This window comes from Aethalodelphis obliquidens, unplaced genomic scaffold (genome assembly GCF_003676395.1).
Source record: "Aethalodelphis obliquidens isolate GAN/ISIS:26980383/991018 unplaced genomic scaffold, ASM367639v1 scaffold17, whole genome shotgun sequence".
NCBI classification, from domain to species: Eukaryota; Metazoa; Chordata; class Mammalia; order Artiodactyla; family Delphinidae; genus Aethalodelphis; species Aethalodelphis obliquidens.
In genome coordinates, this window is record NW_020837961.1 from 24,356,750 (window position 1) to 24,370,509 (window position 13,760).

The 13,760-nt window shown below is 38.0% G+C and overlaps 1 long non-coding RNA gene across 4 annotated transcripts in view; it reads right to left on the bottom strand.

The window, feature by feature from the left end:
• LOC113626058 (uncharacterized) overlaps positions 1–13,760 on the bottom strand; it is a 48,763-nt gene that overhangs the window by 34,722 nt on the left and 281 nt on the right. Inside the window, exons 1-3 of one of the 4 annotated variants that reach the window (XR_003435006.1) lie at positions 13,469–13,675; positions 12,846–12,949; positions 2,340–2,423 (exon numbers count right to left, since the gene is read on the bottom strand). This is a non-coding gene — a long non-coding RNA (uncharacterized LOC113626058). Of the gene's footprint in view, positions 1–2,339; positions 2,424–12,845; positions 12,950–13,077; positions 13,676–13,760 lie in introns of those variants that run through there. The other 3 variants (XR_003435004.1, XR_003435003.1, XR_003435005.1) reach the window with 3 other exon arrangements.

Genomic DNA, 13,760 nt, shown 5'->3' on the forward strand with positions numbered 1-13,760 from the left:
ATATAGTACTTCTTTGCTGAACTACTGAGAGTACATTACAGGCATAATAACAGTATATCCTTAAATACTTCAGCATGTACTCCTAGGAATTAAGAATGTTCTTTTAGCAAAAAAAAAAAAAAAAAAGTTCTCTTACATAACTGTGATACTATTATCACACGTAAGAAACTTAATACTGATAGAAAAATTTTTACCTAATATACAGACCATTAAATACCTTATTCTTAAAAATCTGTCAGGAAAAGATTCACTCTGTCATCTATCCCAATGGTTAGCAATTCTCTCTTTGAAATACCTTATATTTTTGAGGCACTCTGAAAAGCCTGATGAAAGCTCTGGGCCCTATCTTCAGAAACACATCCATTGAGACCCTTCTACAAGCCAACAACGCGTACCTCTTGGATCCCTCCAGGGTGTCCATGGACTCTTGCTTAAGTGTTGTTAATCTTTGATCTAAATTCTCCTCTTTTGTGTACATACAATTTGAGACCACAGTACTCCAAAAAGGCTAAAAACTATTTTTCTTCCCTTTCCAACATTATGTTTTGTGTTCATGAAGCTTCATTTCAAGGAACTCAAAGTTTCAAGGACCTCAGGGATGGGTAGGTAGGGGATCATATGATCCCGTAATCTAAGCTAAGAAAACGGAATCACAAATACAGCTGAGAGCAGTACAATGACAGATACCCAGTAGGTGGACTACATGATTAGAAGACCAAGAATATTTCCAAACTGAGCTTCTCTGATTCTGAAAGAGCGGTGCTCGCAAACCCACACTTGCTTTCTTGATAATTCACTTTTAAAACCAAATACTTGTGGCATTCCATCAGGGTTGGGGCAAGATTTATGGACCTAATATGTAATGTAGAATTTGTTGGCCGTTACTGACATTGTTAGTTTCATCAACAAAATTGCCCAATTTGGTTGCAATTCTAGGAGGAGGAAGTGGGAGCAGGGAGGTGGATACACAGTAGCAAATTAGGGTAATGTTAAATGTCCTTAATTAACAGGCCAGTTGAAACTGCCAAGGTCAAGTTGCCCTGTGGGCTCTGTTTTGTCAACTGTTAACTTGCAAAGAAAAAAATCGTCAGCTGACCTAACTCCAACATATGAGAGCTTTCTGGTGTTCTTCTCCATAAACAGACTGAAGAAAATGAGAGATGTTTCTAACTCAGTTAGAAGAATGACCAGGTTTGGCTACAAGATGAGCATAAATGTGTAAATCCCTCATGCAGTGGTCTAGCACAAATTCTAATGCCTGTTTTCCCCCTATAATCCAACAAACGCCTCAAAATTACTTTCTATAAAACTTCTATATTATAAAATCATATAATTTAGTAATTAATGATTATCTCATATAATTCTTGAAAGGAAGGGTGACAAAAAACGACCTAAAGCCTCTGGCAGGCCTATGGGATTTATAAAAGTCTTATAGAGCTTCGAAAAGCTAAGGATTTACAGCCAATGGAATAATCATAGCTAATTATGCAGGATCAACTTCTAATCCACATGCTTTAACTGCCGCTGTGAAAAAGTGAGTTTTTCTTGAATTTAGCTAAATAATTATTGAACTCTTTATTTGACTTTAGCTTAAGATAGCTTGTTTTTTAAAGTTCATCAGCATAAAATAGCACAAATAATAAGTATCTCCCAAATGCTATTCCTCTCCCTTGACTCATCCCTGTTGACCAGGCCCCATCATTTTATGCCAAACCAGACCCTCTTTGCCTTTTTAAATCAATTTTTATTTACTTTTAATCAAATTTAATTTTTTCATCTTATAGGAAATTTATAACTTATAATTTTTTCCTCATAACAATGGCTATATTCACAAAGACAAATGTTGGTAAGGATGTGGAGAAACCAGAACCTTCATTCATTGCTGGTGGGAATGTAAGGTAGCACAGCTGCCTTGGAAAACACCTTGACAGTTTCTTTAAAAGTTAAACACAAATTTACAATAGGATCTAACAATTCCACACCTAGGTACCCACTCACGAGAAGCGAAAACAAATGTCTACACAAAGATCTGCATGTGAACGTTCACTGCAGTATTATCTATAGTAGCGAAAATTGGAAAGAACCCTTACATTCATCAATTGGTGAATGGATAACAAAATCTGATATATTCATACAATGGAATACTAACTACCCACCAATAAAAAGAACGAAATATGGAATGTGGATGAACCTCAACAAAATTGTTAAAAAATACACTAGAGCTTCTTCAGACCTTGAGAAAAATGTATAGCTTTAGCATTTCAGCATAGTCTTGGTTCCCTCCGATTCTAAGAGTATAAGCTGTGTATCATGGAAGAATGTTCCAGGCATAAATTTACCTTGACTTCTGGCTTCCAGTTCTGCATGTAAGGGGCTTGAACGGGTCCACTCCATCCTCACAGTGTGGTAAAAAGCTGAAGAGACTGAAAAATCAACAACTCTTCTTAGATCCATAAGAGAGGTGAGGACACAGGGAAAACCGCCACCCCCAAGACTGAAGAGACAGACAGGTGAATTCAGAGAGTCACCACTTAGCAGAGCAGAGTCTCACAAGTGGAAGCCACTACGGGAACCAGTGCCAGGGCTGGAATATCTGAACTGTAATTGCTGACAAACTGCTGGAGGCTCAATGTAGACGAGTCTGAGAGCGAAAAATTCTAAAAGGACCCAGGCATAGGGCAACCCCTACAGTACTGTGAGATTTACCCCAGGAACTCGACCAGGTACCCACGGTAAATATCAGAGAAAAATCCCCTTGTGCTTCTGGCGGGGGGAGGGGAAAAAGGAACCATTTTGAAATACTCCAGAGCACTATATTCTTCTTAACAAGGTCTACCCTCACGAGAAGCTAGTTAACCAGAGCCTAATCTGCCAGGGTTGTTATCACTGCCTAACTGACCTGGGAGCAGGGAAGTACCCAACTCCAGCGTACCCAAGCTTTCCATGTGGGAAAAGAAATACCCAACGCCAGTCCACTTTAGCCATTCTGTTCTACCTAAGCAGGGAGAAAAAAACTTGGAAAAACTTGTGAAGTTCACAGTCCAGAGGCACAGGCTCACTAAATGGCTGAGACCACATCATAGGACTATAGAATGCTTCCCCTCCCCCTGCAACTTACCACCACATTATTTAAGGTCCTATTTACAGCAATTCCTTTTACCTGGTACAACACGTTCTGCTATCAAGAAAAAATTACAAGGCATGCTAAAAGGCAAAAAACACAATTTGATGTAACAGAGCAAGCATCAGAACCAGACACGGCAGGATGTTGGAATTATCAGACCAGGAATTTAAAACAACTATGGTTAATATTCTAAGGGCTCTAATGGATAAAATAGATAGTATGCATGAACAGATGGGCAATATAAGCCTACGTGGAAATCCTAAGAAAGAACCAAAAAGAAATGCTGAGATCAAAAACAGTATAACAGAAAGAAAGAATGCTTTTGTGGGGCTTATTAGAAAACTGGTCACAGCTGAGGAAAAAAATCTCTGTGCTTGAGGTTACCTCAATAGAAACCTCCAAAATGGAAAGGCAAGGAGAACAAAGACAGAAAAGACAGAACAGACTGTGGGACAATAGAAGGTGTAATGGGCACACCAGGAAAAAGAAAAAATATGTAAAACAATAATGAATGAGAATTTTCACAAATTAATGTTGGACACCAAACCACAGATCCAGGAAGATCAGGGAACATCAAGAAGGATAAATGTAAAACAAACAAACAACAAACTCTACATAGGCATATCATTTTCAAACTACAGAAAGTAAAAGTTAAAGAAAAAAATCCTGAAAGAAGCCAAAGGGAAAAAAACATCTTACCGATAAAGAAACAAGATAAGAATCATATCCAACTTCTTCTCAGAAACCATGGAAGCAAGAAGAGAGTAGAGTGAAATATTTAAAATGTTGACAGAAAGACCCCACTAACCTGAAATTCTATACCCTGTGAAATTATCCTTGAAAAGTGAAGAAGAAAGAAATACTATCTCAGACAAACAAAAACTGAGGGAATTTTTTGCCAGTAGAACCGCCTTGCAAGAAATGTTAACTTCTTTAGCGAGAAGGAAATAATATAGGTCAGAAACTTGGATCTGCATTAAAAAAAGGAAAAGCATCGAAGAAGGAGTAAGTGAAGGTAAAATAAAAACTTTAATTTTTCTTATTAATTGATCTAACAGATAAGTTTGTTCAAAGATAATAGTAGTAACAATGTATTCAATTATGTATGCTTATGCATATGTATGTCTTATGTATATACTTATATACCTATGCTTATATATAAGTGAGGTGAATGACAAAAATAATACAGGAAACAGGAGGGAGGAATTAGGAGTATTTTATTATTATAAGGTATACTTGTGAAGTGCTATAGTGTTATTTGTAACTACACTTGGATTAGCTGTAAATGTATATTGAAAACTCTAGGGCAACCACTATAAAAGTAAAAAAAAAGAAGTAGAATTATTATACTAAGAAAGGAGCAAAATACAATCATATAAAATGCTCATTTAAAATGACAGAAGGCAGAAAAAGTGGAAGACAAAAATAGGAATAAGGGCAACAAGTAGAAAACAAAACAAATATGGTAGATGTTAATCCAACTGTATCAATAGTCATTTTGAACATCAATGGTCTAAATACACTAATTGAAAGACAAGAGGTTATCAGTAGATCAAAAAACAAGACCCAATTATATGCTATCTACAAGAAACCCCATTTGAATATAAAGACATGTATAGATTGAAAGTAAATGGATGGATTACTTGATTTTCAACATATGGAAGTTTTAGAAATACCATACAAAGTTAAATGAAAATAAATGCTTACAAAAAAAGAAAATAAATGCTTACAATGCAAACTAAGTAACTGAGAAAGCTTTGAGATGCTTGGTAGTATGAAGAATTAAAAAAAACACTTCAAATCATAATAATTGCTATAAAAAAGTAAATAGATGGAGAAAAATATACTATGCTAATACCAATGAAACATAAAGCAAGAATAGCTCTATTAATTTCAGACACAGCAGACTCTGAAACAAGGAAAATTATCAGGGATAAAGAAGGGCATTAAATAATAATAATGATAAAGGGGTCAATTCTCCAAGAAGACATAATAATCCTTAACATGTATGTACCTAACAACAGAGCATCAAACTACGTGAGGTGAAAACTGATAGGAAGGAGAAATAGATGAATCCACTATCATAGTTGGAGATTTCAACACCTCTCTATCAGAAATGGACAGATCTAGAAGGAGGAAAATGAGTAAGGACATAGTTGAACTCAACAACATATCAATCAATTGGATATAACCAACATCTATTAAATAACTTCATCCAACAACAGCAGAAAATACATTCTTCTCAAGCTCACATGGAACATTCACCAAGATAGACCACATTCTGGGTCATAAAATACACCTTAACAAATTTAAAAGAATAGCAATCATAGAATATCTGCTTTCAGACCACAGTAGAATTAAATTAGAAATCAATAGCAGAAAGATAACTGGAAAATCCCCAAATACATGGAGATTAAACAATACATTTCTAAATAACACATGGGTCAAAGAAGAAAGGTCAAGAGAAATTTTAAAGTATTTTGAACTAAACAAAAATGAAAACACAACTTATCACAATTGGTGGAATGCAGTAAAAGCAGTGTTTTGAGGGAAATTTATAGCATTGAATGCATATATTAGAAAAGAACAAAGATCTAAAATCAATTTAGTTTCCACCTTAGGAATCTAGAAAAGGAAGAGCAAATTAAATTCATAGTAAGCAACAGGAAAGAGACAATACGTAGTAGAGTAGAAATCAATGAAATTGAAAACAGGAAATCAAGAGACAAAATAAAGGAAACAAAAAGCTGTTTCTTTGAAAAGATCAAGAAAATCAATAATCCTCTAGCTGGGCTAACTAAGAAAAAAATAGAGAAAGGACATAAATTACTATCAGAAATAAATGAAAGAAGGGAAATCACTACAGAGCCCATGGACATTAAAAGGATACTAAAGGGCTTCCCTGGTGATGCAGTGGTTGAGAGTCCACCTGCCGATGCAGGGGACACGGGTTCGTGCCCCAGTCCGGGAAGATCCCACATGCCGTGGAGCGGCTGGGCCAGTGAGCCATGGCCGCTGAGCCTGCGCGTCCAGAGTCTGTGCTCCGCAACGGGAGAGGCCACAACAGTGAGAGGCCTGCATACAGCAAAAAAAAAAAAAAAAAAGATACTAAAGGAATACTATGACCAATTCTATGCTGACAAATTTGATAACCAAGATGAAATGGACCAATTTCTTGAAGATACAAGCTGCCAAAACTCACACAAGAAAAAAATACACAATCTGAATAGGCCTATATCTATTAAAGAAATTGAATTAATAATTAATAACATTCCCAAGCAGAAAGCAATAGGCCCAGATGGGTTCACCAGTTAATTTTACCAAACACTTAAGGAAGAAATTATACTAATTCTCTACAATCTCTTTCAGAGATTAAGAGGTGAAGGAATACTTCCTAATTCATTCTATGAGGCCAGCATTACCTTAATACCAAAGCCAGATAAGGACATTACAAGAGATATACAGATAAACATACCTCATGAACACAGATGCAAAAATCCTCAACTAAATATTAGCAAATAAATCCAAGAATGTATAAAAAGAATTATAACCACAACCAAGAGGTATTTATTCCAGGTATGCAAGGCTGGTTCAACATTCACAAATCAATTAATGTATCCATCACATCAACAAGCAAAAAACAAAAACAAAAAACACCCCACACGATCATATCAATAGATGCAGAAAAAGCATTTAACAAAATTCAACACCCATTCATGATAGTAAACTAGGAAAAGTCTCAGTAAACTAGGGAAAGACGAGAACTTCCTTAACTTGATAAAGAAAATCTACAAAAGAAACCTACAGATAACATATTTAATGACAAACTAAAAGCTTTCCCACTAAGATCAGGTACAAGGCAGGGATTCTCCTCTCACCACTCCTTTCAACATAATACTGAAAGTACTAGCTAATGCAATAAGACAAAAAAAAGGAAAAAAAAGGTATAGAGATTGAGAAGGAAGAAATAAAACTGTCTTTGTTCACATATGACATAATTTTCTAGGCAGGAAATCCAAAAGAATTGACAAAAAAAGTCCTGGAAGTAACAAGTGATTATAGAAAGGTTGCAAAATACGAGGTTAATACACAAAAGTTGATTGCTTTCCTATATACCAGCAATGAACAAGTGGAATTTGAAATTAGATTCAGTGCAAACCCAATCAAAATCCCAGCAAGTTATTTTGTGGGTATCAACAAAATGATTCTAAAATGTGTATAGGGAGGGATAGATAGGCAGAGCACAGAGGATTTTTAGGTCAGTGAAAATATTCTGTATGATACTATAATGATGGGTGCATGCCATTATACATTTGTCCAAACCTATAGAATGTACAACATTAACAGGGAACTGTAATGGAAACTGTGAACTTTAGGTGATTATGATGTTACAGTGTAGGTGTGCCAATTGTAACAATGATTAACACTCTGGTGGGGGAATGCTGATAATGGGAAGGCTATGCATATGTGGGTGCAGGTGGTATATGGGAACTCTATGTATCTTTCTCTCAATTTTGCTGTGAACCTAAGACTGCTCTAAAAAATTAAAATCTTTAAAAATGTAGAGCATTTGAAAGGTTAACTTTTCTTTTTTATGGGGGAGAGGGGACATAAAGAATTATTTTGTAGCTGAATTAAAATTTAAGAATATTAATAAAGACTGAAACACAGTCCCTAGTTTAGACTTACTTCAGGAAAACCTCATAGAGAAAGCCAAAGGACATATAAAACTGAATTATTCTGATAACACTTTTTATTATAGACTCAATTTCAATGTCTTCTTAGCTATTATCAGTATGGTTTTCTTTTAAAAATAATATTGAAATATGTACTATAAAAAACAAACAATTTTACCCAGCCACCCCAGAAGCTCCAGAATGTTTACTATGACTTAACTTTTAGTTATAGCTTTGTCTTACCTCTTACTTTTCTGTTGGTCAGATTCTAAAGGGAAATAAGTGATGTGTATACAATTTGTTGGTATAGCCTAATTGGGAATGTAAGAAATTTTATTCTAGCACTGGGCTTGATCCTTGGAGAAGGTTTTCCTTCTTCATTTGCACGCAGGACTATTCCCTCATATAACCAGCTCCTTTAAAAATTCATTGATGTCAAGCATGGAGTGGTAAGTGCAACGTTTCTCAGTGATCATTTACATGTAGAGCTTAAATGATTGCATACTGCATATTATTTATTTAAAAAAAACTGGAGGGGGTTGGAGTTATTGTTTAATATATTCATTCATTAAACATTTATTCCTGAGTGCTTATTATGTGTGTAGCTTTCCTCTAGATGATGGAGAAACAGAGATAACCAATATTATAATTGTGAACTGATGATACTGTACTTTCTTTAATAGTCACCAACTTTTCCTCTTTCCCATGTGTGACAATAATGATACATACTACACGGACAGTTAAAAACAAAAACAGATTTTCTCTGATTGAAAACTTTCAAATAGAAATAGAGACAAAAGTAAAAGTCACCTGAAATCCTTCCCCTCTCCCCAGGGATAATCACCACTAACATTTTAGTGAACTTCCTTAGAAACTTATCTCTATACTTATGCATACATAAAGATGCGCACAGGCATACACTTAGAGTACATTGATGGGATCCATAGTCCTCTGTAATCTGCTTTAACCACTTAATGTTTTCATGGGCATCTTCAACGTTAACACAATCATTATTTTAATGGATACATAATATTCCATTGACTGGATGTATCAATTTAAAAATATGCCATGTTGCTGGGCATTTAGGTTTTTAAAATTTGTAGCTATTATAAATAATGCTGGGATCAGTAAATTTGAATATAAATTTTTATAACTGTACAATCATCATCTCAGAGTCCTTTCCCATAAGTAGAATTCTTAGGTTAGAAGGTATGCTTATTTTAAATTTTGATGTACAGCCAAATTGCCTTCCAGAAAATTAGCCTTATGAATTAGCAGTCCACAAGAGTGCCTGTTTTCTGATATTTTCTCTAACACTGGCTTTAAAAAATAATTTTGATAAAGATATTTCAATCTCCTTTTAACTTTCATTTCTTTGATTATCAGTGAGGTTAAGCATCTTCTGTGTACTAGTTATTCATAACTCTTTTGTGACTTATAGTCAATTCTCATTATTCAAGGTAGTTATCTTTTCTAAAGTCTCCACTAACACTGAATCACTGAATACTGAACTATTATTGCTCCTAAGGGAAAGGGAGGGTCAGGTTCCTGTGAGCCTCTGGTCATACGGTTTTCACCAACTGATCAATATGTAAATTTGTTTTATGCGTGTTTCTGGTTAACAGTACCTTATTTAATATATATTGTTGATCCATTAACGTTGAACTTACAGCACTATAACCTGTACCTAAACAAAGCTTATCTAACAAACGTATTTTCTCTGTAAGGCACATCACAGCCTTCCTGCACTTAAGAAACACTAGATAGCACATCAGCACTGCACCTGGGGGCCATCTTAAACAGTGAAGTCATTAACAAAAAAACATGAGAATGCAGAACATGTGGCATTAAATTGGCTGCAAAAAGGACACTTTGTTTACTGTCTGAGAGCTGAAACAAGAAAGAGTGTGCTCTTGTTGGACCTCCATCGAGACTGTGCACGTCAGGTGACTCAAACTGTTTGCCACTTTGGGCATGTCCTTGAACAATCTAAAAAGTGCTGCGAGTATTGACTTTGGGGTTACATATAAATTTTAGCAAGCAAGCAAATTCTCAAATATGGAATCCATGAGCAACGAGAAGTGATTGTATTCATTTCCTTTGCCCATTTTTCTACCAGGGTGTTTAGCTTTCTCTTATTGGCTTGTGTAGGCTATTTGCATATAAGGATAGCAATTTTATAAATATTTTCTCCAATTTTGTCTTTCTATTCTATTGCTAGTATCTGTTAGTATAGTGGCTGCTGACAGCAGTATCAAATGCCTTTTGAATGGGGAGGATGACACAGTGGAAACACAACAGTGGAAAAGGAATTTTATTAAGTTTCTATTGTGAATGTGGTTGGTTTTATTTTTACCTCTCTTTCACAGGCACACCAAATTCTGTCTGGGGATTTTCCTCTAGCACCTCCAAGTTATGAAAGAACCTGTAAGTCCAATCCCAAACTACCACTTTACATTCATGTTCTGCCTTTATTGTAATTATGATCTTTATCTGATATCTTCATCCATTCCAGAGTCTGAAGTCATTTAAGGCCTTTTGCATTTTTGCCTCCTTCCTCCCATCATGCACTTTGTTACGTCATTGCACGTACCTCTCCTAACTGTAAGGATGGTAGGAAGCAGAAGTAAACAGTGGGGGGATTCCCATAGAGGCACTGCTAGCAGCAGCTCTGAAAAAGAGTGCACCTGTGAAAAGGCTGTGATGGTGACAGAAGCTGGGGGTCGGGGTGGGAGGGTAGCATGTGTGTGTGTGTGTGTGTGTGTGTGTGTGTGTGTATGTGTGAGGTAGGTAGTGTGTATGAACTATTGATTAAAAAATGGTTTAGGAATGTCTGTACAGTTCATTTATTTATACTATGATAGACTCTACCACGAGCACTTACACACTGGCTGTCTGTCTCTTCATGCCAGATGTGAGAATTAAAAAGCCAGCATCTGAGAACCTGATGAAGTACAGCTGACTAAGGAGAGAGTTCCTGAAGCATGTAAGAATCTTTTCACTTGTCACCCAACAGTGGATCCCTGGGAGTGTCAGTAATTTTGCACAGTGTAGCCGTGAGGGTGGAGGTGTGTGTGTGTTTAGAATTGGTGTGAAGGTAATCCACAATTTACAATCATGTGACAAATAGAAAAGACTATAGAAATAGGCTATTCTGATAAGCAGTCTTCCCCAAAGCATCATGAACATTTCTTGTTTAGATCTCTACAGTTATTTTGGAAACAAGCCTCAAAGAGGCTTTTAGGGACTGGAATTTCTCTCCTACGGTCCAAATTCTCATCAGTGACATCAGGGATTTGCTGGATTCCACCTCTTGTGAAAAAGGCAGTAAGTTCTCAGATTGTCCTCCCCTTCTGGGGACCCACCGTGGGTGCCCAGGGTCCTGGGCTCAGCTTCCTCATGTGCCCGTTCTGCTACCCAACATCTCCTGTCCCTGCTCCCCCTGACGTGGCCCTCCAGAGCAGGGGCTTTGTCTTGCCTTCTCAGACATTCTCAAAACCCAGTAATTTTTAACAGGATATGAAAATGGGATTCTTCTTATATCTTAAGAGTTCTGGCAGAGACTTCTAGAGAAAGAAAGAATAAAAACTGGTTTCTACAAGCACCCTACTGACTTCACCTCATTTAATATAAAAGTTACAACGATTTCTGCTATCCTATTTTGCTTATAAGATTTCTCTTTAAATTGACTTAAAAAATGTGGCCTCACCCTAAGTAATTATATTTACAATACCATGGGTTTGGTATGCTAGTTATGTGCATTAGACAAAAAAACCTGGACTTCCCTGGTGGTCCATTGGTTAAGACGCCAAGCTTCCACTGCAGGGGGCATGGGTTCGATCCCTGGTGGGGGAACTAAGATCCCGCTTGCCGCACCACGGCGAGGCCAAAAAGAACCAAAACCTGACCATTAAAATAAAAATGTTACTCAACTACCATCTAACATTATCATAAGAACCACCAGTATATATACATATCACTTTGGAAAATCCTAGTCTGTGGGCACCAACAGGCTTATCTGATAAATTTCGCTAATGGGACAGGGTTGAAACGGCCCACCTCCGTTCCCAGGTAGCTAATCTATTTAATGGTGGCCTTCCAGAAAGTTACCAGGTAACCTTCCTAGCACGGGAGGGCAGGGCTGTGGCAGGCAGTGGAGGGAGTTATGTGGGGGCATTTGAAGCTGGGCAGTCCACTGAATGTTGTATTATGCGGGCAGCCAGGGACCTCCCTTCCCTGTAGGGTTGATGCCTGCTTCTAGGAAGGGTAGCTGATTTCCTGAAAGTATATTTACTGCTAGCTGGCCTCCTGGGAGTTGCTTGGGAGAATCATGAACTATTGTTAAATAAATAAATCCCTCTTGCTGCACAGAGCTGTACTGATGCCAAGCAATTCCGCTGCCAGTGTCCGCAGCTGTTCCAGGGAACAGTTGCCTGTCTCTTCGAGGTGCTTCCCCGACCCCCTCCCCTAAAGTGAATTTTCTATACTCACAGTAGCTTCTTTTTAGTCAACAATTACCGACAAATTAATGACATTACATCCTGCTCTTGTTTATATGGTGCAACAGGCTAAAAGTACAACACACACACACACACAGGCACACCCCACACAATTAATATGGGGTGCTTGTTTGGGAAGCCTTGGGCCTAGAGTTCTGAGTAAAGAATAAATCACAACTTGTAATTTATAGGCCAAGGCAAAAATCTTAATTTGAAAAAAAATAGGCATTATATTTGGGGGAATGGGAACAAGCACTGAGATGTAAAATGTACACATTCCTGCATCAGCAGCAAGTAGGGACTGAATGAGATTTTCAGCAATAAGTAAGGACTGAATGAAAATTTCAACCATCATTAACAGTATTCTCACTTTAAAAAGTATTTGCTTGGTGTCTAATGCTTTTGGTAACCATCTTCTGCATATTTATATTTCTGGGTCCCGTTTTCAAGAAGTTCATGATGTAACACTGGAAAGCAGAGACATCCACACCCAGGAATGTCTGGACTAAAGGGATGGTAGGGAAGACAGGGGGAAAAAAATCTTACCGCTAAAGGATGATTAAGGGGCAGTAGAGAAGCAGTGAATGGTTCGGTTATTGATTCCAAGAGTTCTTGCCTTTTTTCCTCTCCTGCTTATTGATCTGGGCTTCCTGTCACAGACACAATACATGAAATAGGAAGGTTAAAGGAGGTGGAAGAAAATGCAGGAACAATCCCAATTCCTGCTCGTTACCGATGTCTTGGCAATTTAATTCCCAATTCTGTTCAAAAAAGTAACCTTAGCGTTTGGGCGAGTGCTGACAACCAGGCCATTTCTTTTTTCCAGCTTCGGGAACCATGTAATTCTACAAGCAAGACTAGCTCATCTGAAGACTCAGAAGCTGATCAATACTCCGTTTACAGTCTGGGAAGACCATTCTCATCATTTAGCTGAGTCGGAAAACGAAGCCACAAAGCTGGAGGCCCAGAGCTTGCTTAATTAACGCCTTTGAGGTATGAGAGGGCCCGGGAAGACCCGGACCCGGGCAGGTTAGCTTTCTTGGGGACTTGCCGGGGCTTCAAACGCCTTCATCCCTGTTTGTTTTTTCTCTTAAATTGGAAGAGGGGACAAAAGTCATCGTTATAATCATTATTAAAATTTCCTTTAAAATAAATACTTGGAACCACACTTCTCTGCAAGAACCACAGAAATGGTGGTGTGGCCCCGACAGCTGTCGTCTCCAGCGTCCAACGAGCCAGCCCCTTCCGTCCGGGGGTCCCGGGCCGGGAAGGGCGCAGGGGCGTGAGAAAGGCTCTTTTGTATTCAGAGCAATAGCCGGCAGAGCTGCAGCCTTGCACCGCCAGGTCTTCCTCCGCGCGAGGCGCCGCCAGGAAGCAAGCTGGCGAGGAGGGGCGGTCCGCGTCGCGGCGGGGGCGGAGCCTGGGGGCGGGGCGAGTCGCGGCCTTTCTCGCCTCGGCTCC